The following is a 20,196-nucleotide window of genomic DNA, read 5'->3' as shown; positions in this document are numbered from 1 at the left end:
CATTAGTTTTGATTTGTATTTCCCTGATGATGAGTGATTTTGATCATCTTTTCATGAGTCTGTTAGCCATCTGGATGTCTTTGGAAAAATATCCATTCATGTATTCTATTTTTTAACTGAATTATTATCATTATTATTATTTGGTGTTGAGTTTGATAAGTTCTTTATAGATTTGGGATAATTGTTTCACAGATATGTCATTTGTAAATATTTCTCCTATTCTGTAGGTTGCCTTTTAGTTTTGTTGGTTGCTTCCTTCACTGTGCAGAAGCTTTTTATCTTGATGAAGTCCCAATAGTTCATTTTTTGCTTTTATTTCCCTTGCTTCCAAAGATGTGTCTAGTAACAAGTTGCTAAGACCGAGGTCAAAGACGTTGCTGCCTGTGTTTTCTGCTAAGGTTTTTATGGTTTCCTGTCTCACATTTAGGGTTTTCATCCATTTTGAATTTATTTTCATGTATGGTGTAAGAAAGTGGTCCAGTTTCATTCATTTACATACTGCTGTCCAGTTTCCCAGAACCATATTTTGAAAAGATTTTTTCTATTGGATATTCTTTCCTGCATTGTTGAAGATGAGTTGACCATATATTTGTGGGCCCATTTCTGGTTTTCAATTTGTTCCATAAATCTTTGTGTCTGTTTTTGTACCAGTACCATACTGTTTTGATGGCCATAGCTTTGTAATATAGCTTGAAGTCCAGAATTGTGATACCTCCAGCATTTTTTTTTTTTTTTGTCAAGATTGCTTTGACTGTTCAGGTCTTTTGTGGTTCCATACAAATTTTAGGATTGTTTGCTCTAGCTCTGTGAAGAATGCTGGTGGTATTTTGATAGGGACTGAGTGAAATACGTAGATTGCTTTGAGTAGTACAGACATTTTAAGAAAATTTGTTCTTCCAATCCATGATCCATGAGCATGGGATGTTTTCCCATTTCTTTGTGTTATCTTCAATTTCTTTCATATGTGTTCTATGGTTTTCAGAGTACATCTCTTTTACCTCGTTTGCTAGGTTTATTCCTAGGTATCTTATGGCTTTTGGTGCAATTGTAAATGGGATTAATTCCTTTATTTCTCTTTTTGCTGCTTCATTATTGGTGTATAGAAATGCAACAGATTTCTGTGTGTTGATTTTATATCCCGTGACTTTATCAGTTTTAGCAATTTTCTTAGTGGAGTCTTTCAGGTTTTCTATAGTATCAAGTCATTTGTAAATAGTGAAAGTCTGAATTCTTCCTTGCCAAATTGGATGCCTTTTATTTTTTTGTCTGATTGGTGAGGTTAGGACTTCCATTACTATGTTAATTAACAATGGTAAGAGTGGACATCCTGTCTTATTCCTGACCTTAGAGTAAAAGACCGGAGTTTTTCCCCGCTGAGGATAATATTAGCTGTAAGTCTCTCACATATGGCCTTTATGATGTTGAGGTATGTTCCATTTATCCCTACTTTGTTGAAGGTTTTTATCAAGAATGAATGCTGTACTTTGTCAAGTGCTTTTTCTGCATCTATTGAGAGGATCATATGGTTCTTATCCTTTCTTTTATTAAGGTGGTGTATCACATTTATTGATTTGTGAATATTGAATCACACTTGCAGCCCAGGAATAAATACCACTTGATTATGGTGAACAATTCTTTTAATGGACTATTGGATTTGATTTGCTAGTATCTTGTTGAGAATTTTTGCATCAATGTTCATTAGGGACATTGGTCTTTTTACTGGAGTCTTTGGTTTTAGAATCAAGGTAATGCTGGCCTTGTAGGAGTTTGGAAGTTTTCCCTCAATTTGTTTCATTTTGAAGCACTTTGAGAAGAATAGGTATTAACTCTTAAGTGTTTGGTAGAAGTCCCTGGGGAAGCCATTTAGCCCTGGACTTTTGTTTGTTGGGGACATTTCTTATTACTGATTTCTTTGCTGGTTATGGGTCTGTTCAAATTTTGTATTTCTTTCTGTTTCAGTTTTGGTAGTTTGTATGTTTCTAGGAATTTATCCATTTCTTCTAGATTGCCCAATTTTGTTGGCATATATAGTTTTTCATAATATTCTCTATACTCGTCTGTGGTGTTGGTTGTGATCTGTCTTCTCTCATTTGTGATTTTATTCATTTGGGTGCTATTTTCTTTTTGATAAGTCTGGCCAGGGGGTTATAAATTTTATTCTTTCAAAGAACCAGTTCCTAGTTTCATTGATCTGTTCTAATGGATTTGTTTTGGTTTCTATATCCTTTATTTCTGCTCTAATCTTTATTTCCCTTCTGCTGCTGGGTTTAGGGTTCGTTTGTTGTTGCTTTTCTAACTTATTCAGATGTCAGGTTAGGTTGTACATGTGAGATTTTTCTTGCTTCCTGAGGTAGGCCTGCATTGCTACATACTTCCCTCTTATGACCACCTTTGCTACATCCCAAAGGTTTTGGACTGTTGTGATTTCATTTTCATTTGCTTCCATGTAGTTTTTGTTTCTTCTTTAGTTTTCTGTTTAATCCATTCACACTGCAGTAGGATGTTCTTTAACAATGTATTTGTGGCCTTTCCAAATTTTTTTTTGTGGTTGACCTCAAGTTTCGTAGCACTGTGGTTGGAAAATATGCATGGAATGAAGGAATGACACATATTAAATTAATAATACTGGTGACTCTTCAGAGAGGGAGGGAAATCAGACTGGACTGGGATCAAATGATTCCTCAATATAAATTAAATCTGACTAAATGTTAATATTTGTAATTTCTGGATTTTCAGAAATTAATGTTCATTGCATCACTCCTTGTAATTTTTATTTAAAAGAAATTTTAATGTTTATTATTTTGAGAGAGAGAGAGAGCACGTGGGGGATGAAGAGAGAAAGGAGGAGACACAGAATCAGAAGCAGGCTCCAGGCTCCATGCTGGCAGCTCAGAGCGGGGCTCAAACTCACAGACTGCGAGATCATGACCTGAGCTGGCGTCGGCCGCTTAACCGACTGAGCCACACAGGCACCCATTGTGTGTGTGTGTGTGTGTGTTTTAAGGCAGATAATAAAGAGGTTTGAAACAGGAACAGTAAGAAGAGTGGAAGTGGTTGATATATATGCTGCCCAATACACTGTGAGATATGCCACAAAAATAAGATCTTGACAGAAATGAAGATCAGGCATCATAGACTCACATACATATGGTGCTAGTGCTCAGAATCTCAGCATGTTAACCTCAATGCTTGGTAATTTTTTCAGATTATTTAAAATATATCTTAAACATCTGTTTCACTTTATTATATGAAAGACATTAAGATAGACACAAAACATTTGGACAATAGTCCCAGAGGAGAAAGGGTAACTAATGGCATAAAAATTCCCTCAGGACAAAGCAAGCAAACATTTTCTTGTCTGGAAGGATAAAAGGGACCTTGAAGTAAAACCCTGAATGCAGCCCTAGTAACAGCAGACAAGCCTAGTAGATTTGCCTAACTATGGTAAGCGGTCAATCTGGTTGCCAAGGGTAGCCAGCCGTAATGTAAATGAGTGAAGTGGGCCAGGCTTTAGTACACATACATACAGGTAACTGACAGCCTCAGTGTAGGGGAAACCCCAGGGATTTGATAGAGGCTGTGCTGAGCTGGAGAATAAATATTCCTTCTGAACGATCTGCTCCAGTTGATAATTTTATTTAAGAAAGTGATCTTAGGGTTGCTGTGCTTCTGGTTTCTCAAGGAAAGATAAGAATTCTGGTAGTTATAAGAAATCTGGCTTTTTGTATGCTGGAAACAAATTTAGATTTATAGCATCGTGCTGGCCAACACCATGAAATAAACGGACCCTGGCTTTGGGTTACCATGGCCTGCAAGCCAACAGTAGGAGAGCAACTGAGTCAGCAAAGATGGTTTGCTTTATGATGATGTTTCTGGAAGCCTTAATCAGCATCCCAGCACCAAAGCGTCTCCTGTTAACGCAACCGACTATCAGATAATCCAGAAAGCCTCCTACCCATAGGTCTATTTTATCGTGTAGGCATTTGTTTAGCACACTGAGTGTTTTGTGCCTGCTCTACTCATAACACCATTCCTTCCACCGTTTGATCTCTGTAACGTCTTGTATTGTATTGAAAGGGACATACACAAAACTCAATCCTGAATATTATGTTTGTTTACAATCTTTTTCACACACCTGATGGTTTTCATTCATGGCACTAAAATCTAATGTTATAAAAATTTTGTTGGGTTGGAGTCTAACAGTTTAAAATTAACCACTTTCTGGATGACATCCTAAATAAGAATAAAGCTGGCAAAAATCTTATTGTAAATCTCCTCACATGAGGACACTTCCCAGGTTATAGTCACAGAAATGGACTCCACAGGGAAAAAGCAGCTAAGCCAGGGACAGCACTTACAAGTGAGCACAAAGTGCCAAGAGAAAGAGCTTTTTAACATTTTTGTTGATATGGCTATATGTCTTCAGGGCTGAGTTTGTACCATGGCACCCACATCTCAGGATTGAAGAAAGCTCCCCACCAAGACTGTGATTCCTGTAAACCAGAAAAGCATCCTGATCTCAGGTCTTCACAGTTAAACCAAGTATCTCTAAGATCATTAAGACAAAGCCTTTCTCCTCGTGTTCATTTAATGTCTCTATATTATCCTTATTGTCAACAACCTGCCTCTCCCCATACATATGTCTCTTATAACAAGTTTTACTTTGGATTAATAGTAAATACATGAAATGAGCCCATTTCAAATGTTTATTTTTTGTATGAAATCTGATCAAATAAAAATTTTTCAAGTAAGCACATTACAATATCCTAATTCTGTAAGTAAAACAAAGATGGAGAACAACACAGAGGAAAAATAAATTATAGAAGCAAATAAATAAATTGGCAGTTTATTGCCAATTATTACCAAGCGTAATTGGCATTCTAATCCTCTGGATCTCCCAAACTGAAATTACCGTAATAGTTAAAATAGAAAAAAAAAATCATGTAGCTTTCAAGGAAATAATCATTAATGAATACAGTCCTTAGAAAAGCAAATGAGTCACGGTGAGTACTGCAGTCTTAACTCTGTGATTGTAGGTAGCAGTCTAAGCAGGGTTGAGCTGGCATGTGAATTTCCCCTTAGTTGCAACATGAACTAGAAACTTAAGGTTTCACTGTTGAATCAATAACTGGATCAGCATTTGGTTGTGTGTGTTTAATGAATCAATGACTTACCTTTGTTTCAATGCCACATAATTAAGAGACTGATTTGTCATATATGATGTTTTTATTACCTTTATTATTTATAGCTTCTAGTTGCTTTTAAGGATGAAAGGTATGTGAAAGTCGAAAGAGTAATGACAGAAAAAACGAGGTGCCACCTTCCCGTGAAAGCATCACAAGAGGCAGTATCTGACACCTGACAACTTTATAGCGTATACAGACAATAAAGGTTTTAAAAAATGATGTCACTATATATTTTGTGAGTTAGAATGATTTCAGAGAGCTGATTCGCTAAAATTACAGTTGAATAGGTTTTATTGCTGTTATATCTGGTGGAAGAACCAGAAAAAAAAATCATTCAAAACAATTTACTGGAGAAAAAAATTCTGACTGGATATTAGGTTAAATGTACTTTGATACTTGTCCAGATTAATGTTTTACTTTTTGTTAGTATTCTATTTGGGCAAAAAATACATTAAAAGATCATGCATCTTAATATGAAGTGGATATTTCAAAATACAAAAAATGAATGAAGAACGCAGGTTGATATGTTCTAACATGTAGTCTCTATTTTCTTACTTTTTAGTTTTTTGTAAAAAAAATATGTTCATATGTCTATCTCTTTCATATATTTACAAATCCTGAGTAACTCCTGGTGGATTTTTTTTTCCATTTATGCATTCAGATTAAGGTGCACTATTTGGTTACTAAATTGTTTTTATGTGTAAAACTCAAATATTTGTAATTTGTTTCTAAGGTTTCAATTTCAGTGACTCATTACATAGTTCGTCGACTGACTTACCTAGAAGGACCAACTATTGACTTTTCAGTGCTTATTTTTCTTAAGATTCTCTATGATCTCCAAGGGAATTGTACACAGCACAGCTTCTTTCTGGAGTGATGTATGTGTTCTTTGGTAGTTAAACTTTCACTCAGTTCTTAATACAACTGAAGACAGAGCTCATTAATCATACCCCAAAGCACAGTACTATGATTATACCTCTGTAGTTCCAAGGTAGTAAGTAGGATCTCTTCTTTTGTGTCCAAAGAGATTTACTCAACTGGTCATTACACAACTATATCCATTAACTTGCTTTACGTTAACTATTGCTCTGTATTTCAAAATCAGAAATTAATTCTATCATGGTTATATACTCATTAGAAGAATGCATAGACACACAATTGCTAAAACATTCAGTAGCTTAAAAACTTCTAGAAAGACGGTTTATTTTTGAGGTATTTAAAAATGATTTCATTTACCAGTATTTTAATCACTTTTTTCTTCAAGTTTAATATTTAACTTTGAGAAACCTGAAGTATTTCAATTATGCCTAACTAATCTATCTTCAAGTGTATGGGTGCGTGTATGTACGCACATTGAGAACATTATAGAAAAATTGTTAATTACAATTAGTCAAAAGTTTTATTCTAGAAGTAAACATATCTGCTGTACTAGGCTCATGTCTGTAGTCTCCCTCCAGTCTGACTCCATCCTGTCTCCCATTTCTGCTTAAACCACTCCCCTCCCACAGTGTAAGCCCTTCTGATGATCAGACATGTGCCCACAGCCTTGCATCCCCCTCTGCACCACACATTGTTCCTGCCCTGTCTCCAAAATACTTCCACTATGCCAAAATTTTGACTCCTTACTTAATAAAACCCCAGATATTTTTCCTCATTTAAGAATTTTCTGTCTCCTGCTACCATGCAGGTGTCTCCCTTCCAATCAAAGTCAATTCATCCTCATCCACTGAATCAAATACCCTCCATTCTTTCCTACCTATGATATACAGACAAAAAATGTGTATGTATTTTCTATGTATACATTATTTATATATATATATATACATATATAATGTATATATATGTATCTGCACACACACACACACCCCTCTGGTTCCTGGCACAAAGCTTGTAAAACCCTTGTAATTTACCTTGCGAAAGGAGCCCTAGAAGCATCCCTTGCTCAAATTTTTGTCCTTGACCTATCCACGACTCCCAAAACTCTTATAAATTCCTAAGTGAGAACAAGAATACTAGGAGAATCTTTTGTTCTGTTAAATTGACTCTGGTTGGGTTCCTGAATGGCTCCTTGATGGGGGCTAGTCACCTGAAAGACCAAGACATGGTTAGAAGCTCCACCCCTCATTCTCCAGAGAGGGGAGAGGGCTAGAAATGGAGTTAATAACTAATCATGCCTACTGGAGGAAGCCTCCATAAAATCCTGATAGTGTAGGGTTTGGGGAGCTTCCAGGTTGGTGAACACATCCACATGGGGAGGGTGACACAATCCATCTGTACAGGGTCAGAAGCTCTTATGTTTGTCTCTTCATCTGGCTGTTCATCTGTATCCTTTGTCATATCCTTTTTTTTTTCCTTAAAGTTTATTTTTGAGAGAGAGAAAAACAGCATGAGCATGTAAAGGGCAGAGATAGAGGGAGACACAGAATCCGAAGCAGGCTCCAGGCTCTGAGCTGTCAGCACACAGCCCAACGCAGAGCTCGAACTCACGAATGCAAGGTCATGGCCTGAGCCAAAGTCAGATGCTTAACCTACTGAGTCACACAGGCACCCTAATCATATCCTTTAATAAACTGATACATAGTGTTTCCCTGAGTTCTAGTCTGTGTAGCAAATTAGTCAAACCCAAGGAGGAGGTCATTGGAACCTCTGATCTTTAGCCAGTTGGTCAGAAGTACAGGTGATAGACTGGGCTTGCAACTAGCTTCTGAAGTGGGGATTGGGGGCAGGGCAGTCTTGTGAGGCTGAGCCCTTAACCTGTGGGATCTGACACTATGTCCAGTTAGGTGGTGTCAGAATTGAGTTGAATTGAAAGACACCCAGCTGTTGTCACAGAGAATTCTTGTTGGGGGGAAAAAAGCCTCCATATATTTGGTGACTGGAAGTTGTCCAAAGTGAAGTGTTCTATGTGAATATTAAGACACTTACCTGGGAAGCACTTATAGTAGTGAGTAATTGGGTCTTTCCCTACAGATGAAGGAAAAAACTAGTTTTTTCCTGTATACTATTTTTCTCCCTGCTCTCTTCTTTTACTTCCCATTCTTGACCTTATCATTTTTTACATGCTTTAGTAAGACCTATCCAAAATACAAACAATTGGAGTCCCTTCCCCTGCTATCTCTGTTTCCATGTACACCAAATATTGACTCCTCATGTATCACTAATTTTTCATTTTCCATTAACCCTTCAGCTCATTTCAACTAGGGTCGAAAGATTTAGCAAGCAAAGTAAAAAGTACTAGTTAAATATACAAATAATGTTTAGTAAAGTATGTTTCGAATACTGCATGCATTTTATCTGGCAATCCTAATTTCCCATACCTCTTCCACCAGGAGCCAAAACTGCGCTCGTGATACCTTTGTTGCTTATCCAACTTCCTTAGAAACAAAGAAAGCCCCCTTACCCATCTGGAACAGAGAGTGTTAGGTAATTAACACTTTGTGGGAATAGCTATCCTCAACGACAGATTCCAGTTCTTGTGCCCTTCCACAGGTTAATTTTAAATGTGTGATTTTCTTAATTTCCAAGAATTACACCATGGGATTAAGCTCTAGAGTGGTCGCTGGTTTAAACAATGCACCTTGTACTGGCTACATTCTCTTCCCTGTATCCTTTCCATGCTGTTCTGCCAGTGTTCCTAGCTCTTCCCAAATAAACTACTTGTACTTAAATCTTTGACTCAGTCAATTTCTGGAAGAAACCAGAGAAAGGCTCAAGTCTGTTCCTATTTCACTTTTCAGTCTATCTTCTGCTCTTGATGATCTCTTCACTTCCACGGCTTTACCAACTTTGTACAGATAAATTAGTATTTTCCAAAAATTTCCAAACATTTTCCAAAATTTTATCTCCAGCTCATTCTTTCTAACTTTCAGGTTTATAAAACATATTTGACATCCATCTGGATTACTCTTGAACATCTCAAAATTAACATGTTCAATTTTTCCCCTTTCCTTATTTATGTTCTTCCTTTAATCTCCCCTCTTTCAATAAATAGCTTTCCTACCTACCTAGTTTTTCCTGGGGCGGGGGGAGGGTGTTTGTTTGTTTGTTTGTTTTGCAGTAGGTTAAGAAGAGGCATTCTTAACAGTTTTCATTCTCTCACCTATATAGCTCATCTGTAACCAAGCCTCAGAGACTACCTCCAAAGTATATTTGTAATAGGTCCACTGTTCCCCTCATGATTACTGTTACCTTAGCCCTGCCACCATATTCTCTTACATTGGAATTCTGCAAATTTCTGCAGCTAGTCTTTACTCTATTTTTGACCTCTTCCAATCCATTATCCACAGAATAGACAAGTGATACTGTAAAAATATAAATTAAGTTTTGTATTACTCTGCTTGTAAGACTTCACTGGCTTCCTATTTTCTTTTAAATGGAGTTCAACTCCTTAACTTGAACTGTAAGGCCAAACCTGGATGATCTCCAACCCAAATATGGCCACTCTTGCGGGGCCATTATCACTCTGACACACCAGTTTTCTTTAAATTAGTTGACTTTAATGCTATTTGAATTTCATGCTATTCCTGAAGGGTAATGTTCTGTTTCATCAACTCAGTCTTCTCTAATTTAACTAGTTTTTTTCCTCAAAATTGTACCACAACCTGTAATTATATATTTTACAATTAGTTATTAAATGTCTTTCTTCCCTATCAGAATGTAACCTCCATGAAGATAAAGGCCATGCCTATTTTGTTCCATACTGCCAACGTAATGTCCTGGTACACAATTGTGTGTCTGTTTTATGGTACATCTCAACAATTGATTGAATACACTGAAAGATTCAGAAAATATATGTGATAAACTGTACATATTCAAGCGTTTTAACCCATTTACTCTTTCCAACTATATAGAATCTAAGGGAAGCCACAACATCTAACCTTATTGAGCTTCCATTAGCTTACTTCCCTTTTGATTTTCATAACCTAAGCATCATTATAACCATTTTAAAGACCAAGAAAATGAATCTCAGAGATGCTGAAAAAGATTCTGGCTCATACAAGTCTAATAAGGATTATAACTGTCAGAGCTGGAATTAAAATATATGGCCTCAAAATCTTTTGCCAGTAATACTCTAAAAGTTTCATTGAATGATATCTTATGTCAACTTGGTACTAGAACTGATCTCAGAATTTTTTTTTTATTACTTTTTTTGGATCTCAGAGATTTTAGAATCTATTAAATCTAAATAAATTTTGGTAAGTAAGCAACAACTTTATAAAATATTATTCTCAGCAACTTTCCTATGTTTTTCGTAATGAAAACTTCCGGGAATAAGATGTTATTGCTCATCTGTTAAAATATGTAATAATCGTAGACTGACACTACCTTCTCAGCAGATATTTATAGCAACATAGAAAACAGCCCTGTGTCAGGAGAAACAAAATTATCACAACGCCTATGGTCCCTAAACCCAGGTAGCATGCAATTTTTCTCCACACTTAGTAGTGTGGGGCATTTGGCAAGTTACTTATTCTCTTTACATTTGTTAAATCTCCCATAACATGTGGATGATAATAGTATTCACCTCATGAGGGTAATTGTAAGAAATATATAAATTTATGCGTATAGAATGCTTAAGACAGTTCTTGGCACATAATAAGTGCACAATAAATATTAACATTAATTATCTACCTCTGAAAATACGCTGTTAATAGTTTTTCACCTGTTAATTTAATTAGCCATTATTAGTCACCAACATACTAGATTTTTAAAATCTATTTTAAAGGCAGATAGAATGAATAAGAAATTTCAGATGTTGACAGTTGCCATGAATAAAATGAGACAGGCAAACGAATTTGCTTTCCATTAATTCTATATTAACTTTAATTGAAGTAAACTCCATATCTATCATTTGATTTGGGCCTTTCAATCTAACAGAGGAATATGCTAATATTGGTATTTACCATCAGACTATTCTTTTAATTTTTAGTTTGCTCATTATTCTCAGTTATCTCATAATTTTCACTTAATGTTAAAAAGAACATACACTTTGTTCTAACTGCAAAAACCATTGGAATTTTAATCCAAGTTGATAATCACACCCACCTGCATTTTGTTCTGAATGTCTTTAAGACAAAAAAAACAAAAACAAAAAAACCCACAACATTTGGTGTGGTTAAATGTATTTAAAAATTCAAATAACTCAAATGTTTTGTGTTTCAATTAAACCATCTAGACCACTTGATGTCCGAGGGAGTAGGCTGCAGTGACCAGATGCTTCATCCTTGGGTACACATATCCTTTGCGCCATCCTCTTGTCTGTCCTAAGGGGAGGAGGAGGAGAGAGTGTGCATTTACATAGTATCAGAAACAAACTTTAATTTGACTGCACAGAGAGTTTATCTTGAATACTTAATTATTTATTCCCATACTGAAATCATTCTTATCAGACAGAAAGTGTTAGTAAGTAACCCATAGGGGGGAAATAAAATTTGCCTTAGAAAAATTTTCTTATGACTTCTCTTGTTCTCTTCTTGCATCCAACATAAATGGAAAGCAATTGGTCTGAGCTATGCATTCCCTCATTGCACAAAATAGGCACTAAATGTGTCTAAAAAGCCGCTTCATGTTTCTTCAAAATGTTTCTTCAAAGAAGCAATAGGACCATGCATGCTTACACACTTCAGATAAAATTAGAGATGAACAAATGTTTTTAAAACCTGAAGATACAGACCATATAGGCTGAGATTCTATTAAAAACTGAAACCATAATTGGCCTGGGGGGGGAGATTGGAGTGCATTCGTAGTGAGCAAAAATGACTTCTGAAAGAAAAAAGGGTCATTCATCTCCAGGAAAATTTAATTAAATTAAAAAGGAAGGCATCAAGAATTAAAATTTTACAACACATGTATTAGGAAAATACTTCTGAAAAAACATATCAAAAATTTCTTTGCATTTCATATGTCAGTGAATAACTCATTTTCCCATTCTGATTTGATAACATTTGGACGGAGTCAAAAGAAAATATAAAGTGTTCATTCGAAGTGTGAAGAGGTCATAAACTTAAACCATAAAATATTTGGAGATTTTAGTCTTTGAGTCCTGACTGCATAGTTCAGTTATGACATAATTAATCTCCTCTTAAAGAATGAAAACAATATGTATTTTAAGAAATTCTCATCTATCCAGTGGGGAGTCCTACTGTCATGACTTTCCATTTCCTCAACTGTTCTTGTCCATAGATTCAGGGATGTGGAAACAAATGACTTACAAAATCTTATTCTAAAGTGAAAAGAAGCATTGCCTCCTCCTGTTGGAAGCGAATGATCTCCCAGGGCGCTCCCTTCCACTCTGGTTTACATACTCAGGGACTTTGCTCTAGCTAATAATCCTTTTCTCTGCATTGTCTAAAACCGTTTTGTCACTAGTGGTTTCTTCTGCTTATAAATGTGCTCAAATTTTTTGTCATAACTATTAGAAAAGTTCTCTTTTGATATGTCTCTTCCTAGATAAACATAAAGCTTAAATGCCTGCCAGTCTTTTGAGGCCACTTCTAAGGAATCTATTCAGCTTTCTCCCCTTCCTTATTTCCCAAATCTCTCCTTCACTGGGTACAATCTGGTAACATTTTTCCAAGTCACTAAAGTTGCTTTGCTAAGATCATTAACAATTCTAATTGCTGACTACAAAAACCAGATTTTAGTGAATATCCTGACCCCTGCCCAGCTAAAATGCTAAGAAGATGTTCAAGTTGTTTTCAACAAACAAATCAACCACCCATTTTGGAGCTGGTTTGTAAGCGACGTGACATCAATCAGTCCTTCTGTTTTCTCCTATAATGCATTTTGTGTTATGACAGTAAGTGAGTACAGAAAAAGAAGAGTCTAATGTGATTTTCATTGTTCCTTCCTTGACCAATTAAAGTATGCGATTACTTTACCTTGTGGTACTTTATATTCATAGCATCATTTACATTATTAAACAATACCATATTAAACACCAAATATCATATGATGTAAGCATTTAAAACAGTAAAATAAGTAGGTCAGCAGGAAATCAACACATTAAAGGAACTGGTAACAGCCTTTAAAAGATGAATGTCTCATAGTCTTTAAAGTCTGTTTAATTTTTCCTTCATCAATTCCTATTCTTATAACATCTTCATTAATGATTAATTAAAAATTACTTCAAGAAAAAAATGGGCATTAAGAGAAAATCTGAAAGGCTGTATAGTGTATAAATTGTTTTATCCCTTAAATACAAAATTTAATTTCATTCTAGTCCCATGAATATGGAAAAATGTTTCATGTAAATAAGAGTAAACTACCAGATATAGCAAGGATCTATTAATATCACCCAAAGAGAACTAAAATTTTGAAAAAAAGTTTACTTAATTATGATATATATATATACACACACATACACACACATATGCATATTTCATGCAAATTTAGAAAGTCAGATAGATTTAACCAATCAAAACAGAAGATGTTTGGCTCTAAGACATGTCTCTGGTTCATAGCTTCAGTTTGATCTATTTTAAGACAAAACTGCTATGTGCTGTTATTTATTTCCAGGTGCAATAAAATCCATTTAATTTGAAGACAAATTAAAGTAGAGAAACCTAATGACAAGGAGTAAACTAATGCTCTACCAATCAAACTAGGGACTGACACAGACTGCCAAAAACAACAGAGAACACTCAGTAAGGGAAAATGTCAGCATTGATATTAAACATTTATACATAGCTTGTTACTGTCGTAAGTCATGAAATTAAAGGACGTAACTTAACATTTGACCCTAAGCCATATTAATTAAGCCTACAGTTGGTATTTTCCTCTAAAACAGTTAACTTATTAAATTGTGTCAGTAAAAATGACCATTTAATAATTCTTTTGTACTTGTTTTACGTATATATTTCAGAGCACATGAATAACCTTACAAAAAATTAGGGATAAATTAGAAAAGTTATTTATGCCCTTTCTGCTCATCCATGATTAATTTCCAATGAAATACTTTGATATAAGCTGTGGTACTATCAACTTTTTAAGATTAATTTAAAATTTTTGTTTATTTTTGTCCCAGAGATAAATGAGATAATGAAAGTTTGACTTACCTTCTACTTGGACAAATGTGACACATTATGCTAAAATTATTTAAATGCTTAAAGACCAAAATGCTACTGAAGATGAAATATCTCCTTGAATGCAAATTTCTCCTATTTTTTAGGATTTGTGAAACTAAAAATAAGTTTATGCAATTCAAAATTTTCTGACTTCTATTGCCAATACTATGCATTACAATTTAGAGTGATCAAGCTTAACCTTTAAATTCTAGGTAGTAGATATTATTGACTAAGCTGAAGAATGTGTTTAATTTTTAATGTTTATTTTTGATAGAGAGAGAGAGAGAGAGAGAGAGAGAGAGCAAGCGGGGGAGGGGCAGAGAGATGGAGACACAGAATCAGAAGCGGGCTCCAGGCTCCGAGCTGTCAGCACACAGCCCAACGCAGGGCTCAAACCCACAAACCGCAAGATCATGACCTGAGCCGAAGTCGGACGCTTAACCAACTGAACCACCCAGGCACCCACAAAGAATGTTTTTTTAAAACTGAAGATTAAAGCCTTGGGCCGCTTTCTGTCAGAAATTTACTCACTTTACAACACTTAATCACATGTCGTTTGCTTTATACTAAAGATGATATAGAAAGTAGTACAGATACACAGCAGCGATTCAGATAATAACTGTTTTCCTTATATTAATGATTGAGTTGTTAAAAAGAAAATCACAGGCCCCAAATGGCATCACTTAGGCTGAGTCACCAACTCAGGGCTTAACACCTTAATGCAATTGCAGTTTCAACCACCCCCAGAAATATGTCTTAATTCTTCAGTCAAGAATTTTCTGATCAGCACCAGTGAGGTAATCTGTCACATGGGCCCTCTCCTTCTACCAAAGTAAGATGAAGTAATCTGCCTGAAAAGATCATCTGTTCTTCCCTTTAAAGGAAAGAGGCCTTGTCTAGAATAATCCTTTTCTTCTGCTAATAACTTTCTTGCCCTACTCGTCTTCCTGGAAAAAGTTTCCATTTTGTACAGCTCCCTAGGGCTCCCTTCTACTTGCTAGATGGGGTGCTGCTGGATTCATTAATCACTTAATAAAGCCAATTAGATCTTCAAAATCGCTAGAATTTTGTTTTTTAACAGATTTGGTGGCAGTGGTAAGATTTGAAGTAAACTTCTGACAGCATTTGGGGACAAGAAACAGGTGTGGCACCCTGTGAACTCTTCTGAGTTCATTGTCTTTCTTGCCATTTCTGAGGGCCATCGGTAAAGTCACTCTAGGTTTGAGCCCCATTCCTTTTGTATTTGAGCTACTGATCTTCTTGGCCTTCCAGTCCAGGGTTAACAGGTTAGTTTAGACTGACTGGAGGCTCTAACAGATGGCCAGTCCTTAGCCTGTGGTTTAATCTGCAATTCCACATTGGAGTAACTTCTCCAATTCCAGTCCACCATCCCCATTTACTGGGGTTTGCTGGTTGGTCCCTTCCCCATTTCCAGCCTGTAGTGTCCCTGCTTGGAGTTGGCTGATTTAGTCCACAGCAGGAATTCCTGGCGGTGCACACAGTCTTTTCTTGGCCAGTCTGCTGTGACATCTTTTGGTTACTGCTGGTATGTGGAGGTACATGTTTGTTTGTCTGGTTTTGTATAAATAATGGCTATTGTTAAGAGGGATATCAGAGGCCTAAAAGCCTCCAAAAATGGTGGGTATGAGTCTACCATTTTTTTTAAGCATATTTATTTGAGAGAGAGCACATGCGAGCACATGACAGGGGGCGGGGAAGAGAGAGAGGGAGAGAGAGAATCTAAAGCAGGCTATGGCTATGTGCTGTCAGCACGGAGCCCGACACAGGGCTCGAACTCACAAACTGTGAGATCATGAGTGATCTGAGCTGATATCAGGAGTCAGCCACTTACATGACTGAGCCATCCAGGTGCCTGGAGTCTACCATTTAAAGGTTGTTAGAGTGCTTACCACCTACCTCAAAGACTGCCATGTTAGGAAGAGTTGGTTACGCAATGGGCTAGATTGCCACCAGGTCACTACCATCAAAGTTTCCATGTGGTGAGGCGTAGTGCAAAGCACCCACAAATCCCAACCCTAGGGCAAGTACCTTTAGGTATTAGTTTGGCTTTAAGAAACCCAACGTCTAGCTAAAAGAAATGAGATCCTTTATATTCAGAGAGTTGAGAGTGCCACATTCCAGCACACCTGTTTATTTTATGTCAAAGAACGATAGTCCTGGAAGTTGCAGATATGTAGCAAGATAAAAAAAAAAAAAACAACAACAATATAACGTGAACTTACAATGGCCATTTTGGGGAGCATTCAAATTAGGTAACATTATTTACGAAGTACCCTTGAAGGCAAGGGTTCCCAAAGTAAATGGAATAGGATCCCTGTTTTAACTGACAAAGAGAAGCCTCCAAAAGGTTTCAAAATTCCAAAACAGTTTCATTACAAAGACTCACTGCAAAAAGCTAATTAAAAAAATTAAAGAGAAAGACACCTAAAATTAAAGACCAGAAGACTGATGTAACTCCTACTGCTTCCCTCTATCTTTTAAGCACTCCTCCTCTTGAACCTTTGTTTAAACTGTCTTTCCACTTCTAAAGAGACTTTTAGACGGTGACCTTTTAGAATAGGACCATTGGAGGCTACTGGAGATCCTCTTCAGGTATCTTTCACTGATTGGTTAAAGGCCAAACTAAGGACCACAGTTAAGGAATTTCTTAAACCTAGGGAGGACAGAGAAGTGTTTTTGTAAACAAAATACCTCCTGAGAGGTTGAGAAAGGGAAATAAGATTTCAAATTGTCCCTTCCTCTCCAAATCCAGAGCCACTGGTTACTGATTTTTTCCCTCCTGAAAATAAGTATTTCCTTCTTGCTTGTTTCTTCATCCCATGTCTCCAAAACAGGGCTTAATTTATGACATGCAAGTTGTGGATTGTTTCTCTGCCTATCTTTAAGAATGACTCTAGATCTAGGGTGCCTCGGTGGCTCAGTCGGTTAGATGTCCAACTTCGGCTCAAGTCATTATCTCATGGTTGTGGGTTTGAGCCCCGAGTCAGACTCTGTGCTGACAGCTTGGAGCCTGGAGCCTGCTTCAGATTCTGTGTCTCCCTCTCTCTCTGCCCCTCCCCTCCTCACACTCTGTCTCTGTCTCTCTCTCAAAAATAAATAAACATAAAAAAAAAATAAAAAACAAAAAGAATGACTCTAGATCTTATGAAGATAGTATCTTTTGCACACTCATTGATGACAGCTCTTGAGTCCATAATGTTGCTTAATACTCCCAGAAATATTTACTCTTTGTCTTGGATGAAACCCAGCAAGATATTAGAAAGGATTTAATAACTCTGTGATCAGAAATTTGGCCAAATTGGAAGCCAATGTTCAGAGCCTGATACAAATTTATTGATTTTTTTTTCCTTTTATGTCTTCTCCCCTAAGCTCAATGTACCAGAGGAAAAAAAATTCTCATCAGTCAGTGGATGGATCTGATTCAAGTGACAAAATAATTCTTTGAGGAATTAAAAATAACTATTCTTGTTTTACAAATCTAGTCTTTATAGGACCAGAGGTATGATTCCAGAAACAATTCAGAGACAACCCATCCTCTTACCAATTCCAAAACCTCTCCTATTTATCTCAAAAAGCTTCTGAGTATTATAAAAATTGTGGCCTTGAGAGAACAAAAGTCCCTCTAAGAGGACTTTGCTTTTTTTCCCCTATGCAGTAAAGTATAATTGTTTAATGTCCTACCTGGTCTTCTCCAACAACTATCTAACATTTCTTTTCAATGTAAACTTCAGGGAGATCATTCTTTTTTTCTTTTTTTCTTTTAATAGTTGACACACTGTTACATTAGTTTCAGGTGTACAACATAGTGATTCTACAAGTCTATAGATTATGCTCTGCTCACAAATGTAGCTACAATCTGTCACCATCACACCATTAAAATACCATTGACTATATACCCTATGCTGTACATTTTATTCCAATGAGTTAGTCACTTTATAATTGGAAGTCTTTATCTTCTACTCTCTTTTACCCATTTTGCCCATCCCTCAGCACTTCTTCCTTTTGATAACCATTAGTTCTCTGTATTTATGCATTTGTTTCTACTTTGTTTATTTTACATTTGTTTTTTGTTTTTTTTAAGTTCTATACATAAGTGAAACCATATGGTATTTCTCTTTCTCTGACTTATTTCACTTAGGTTCATCTCGGTTGTTGCAAATGACAAGATGTCCTCCTTTTTATGGTGGCATAATATTCTCTCTATATATAATATCTTCTTTATCCATTCATCTGTAGATGAACACTTGGGTTGCTTCTACATCTTGACTATTGTCAATAATGCTACAATAAGCAAAAGGGTGCATATATCTTTTCAAATGAAGTGCCTTCTTTTTCTTTTGGTAATTTCCCATCAGTAGAGTTATTGGATCGTAAGGTATTTCTATTTTTAATTTTTGAGGAGCCTCCCTACTCTTTCACACAGTGTCTACACCAATTTACATCCTCACCAACAGTGCAGAGGTTTCTCTTTTCTCCACTTCCTCACCAGCACTTATTTCTTGTCTTTTTGATTCCAGCCATTCCGAAATGTGTAGTCATATCTCATTGTGGTTCTGATTTGCATTTCCCTGATGATGGGTAATGTTGAACATTTTTTCATGTATCTGCTGTCAATCTGTATGTCTTCTTTGGAAAAAAGTCTATGCAGGTCCTTTGCTCATTTTTTCAATCAAATTATTCTTTTTTTTAGTGTTAAGTTGAATGAGTTTTTCTATATTTTGGATATTAACCCCTTATTGGATATATCATTTGCAAATATCTTCTCTCATTAAGTAAGCTGTCTTCATTTTGTTGATAGTCTGCTGTGCAAAAGTTTTTTTTATTTTGATGTAGTCCCAATAGTTTATCTTTGCTTTTATTTCCCTTGACTGAGGGGACATATCTAGAAAAAATGCTGCTAAGACTGATGTCAAATAAATTACTGCCAGTTTTGCTCTAGGAGTTTTATGGTTTTAGGACTCAAACTTTTATGTTAAATCTATTGTGAGTTTACTTTTATATATGGTGTAAGAAAGTGGCACAGTTTCCCAACACCATTTGTCGAAGAGACTGTCTTTTCCATATTGCATATTCTTGCCTCCACTGTCATTGATTAACAATATAGGTGTGGGTTTACTTCTGGGCTTTCTCTCCTATATTACATATCTATGTGACACTATGATATTGTTTTGATTACTGTAGCTTTTACTATATCTTAAAATTTGGTATTGTGATACCTTCAGCTTTGTTCTTCCTTCTCAAAATTACTTTGGCTATTAGAAGTCTTATTTTAGAATCATTAGTTCTAGTTCTGTGAAAAATGCTGTTGGTATTTAGACAGAGATTGTGCTGAATCTGTAGATAGCTTTGAATAGTACGGACATTTTCAGTGTGTTAATTCTTCCAACCCATGAGTATGGAATATCTTTCCATTTGTTTGTGTCCTCTTCAATTTCATCAGTGCTTAGTAGTTTTCATCAGGTAAGTCTTTCACCTTGGTTAAATTTATTCCTAGGTATTTTATTCTTTTTGGTACATTGTAAATGGGAATGTTTTCTTAATTTTTCTTTCTGCTACTTTTTTATTAGTGTATAGGAATGCAACATGTTTCTGTATATTAATATTATATCCTGAAAGGTTACTGAATTGACTTATTACTCCTAATAGTTTTTGGTGGAGTCGTTATAGTTTTCTATTTATAATATCATGTCATCTGCAAATAGTGACAGTTTTACTTCTTCCTTACCAAGACAGATGCCTTTTTTTCTTGTCAGACTGTTGTGGTTACAAATTTCAGTACTATGTTGAATAAAAGTGGCAAGAGTGGATACACTTGTCTTGTTCCTTATCTTAGTGAAAAATAAATGTCTTTTTTTCTATTGAGCATAATGTTAAGTTGTGGGTTTTTCATATGTGGACTTTATTATGTTAATATATATTCCCTC

At 35.9% G+C, this 20,196-nt stretch overlaps 1 long non-coding RNA gene across 1 annotated transcript; it reads left to right on the top strand.

The window, feature by feature from the left end:
• The first annotated feature begins 759 nt into the window (after positions 1-759).
• On the top strand, positions 760-19,687 carry LOC115513370. The gene is made up of 3 exons (XR_003968673.1): positions 760-791; positions 15,333-15,337; positions 19,555-19,687. It is a non-coding gene; the product is annotated as an uncharacterized LOC115513370 (long non-coding RNA).
• Positions 19,688-20,196: the final 509 nt, after the last annotated feature.

This window comes from Lynx canadensis, chromosome B2 (genome assembly GCF_007474595.2).
Source record: "Lynx canadensis isolate LIC74 chromosome B2, mLynCan4.pri.v2, whole genome shotgun sequence".
Lineage (NCBI taxonomy): Eukaryota > Metazoa > Chordata > Mammalia > Carnivora > Felidae > Lynx > Lynx canadensis.
The sequence above is the reverse complement of the archived record's forward strand: the minus strand, read 5'-3'. Positions and strand labels throughout refer to the sequence as shown.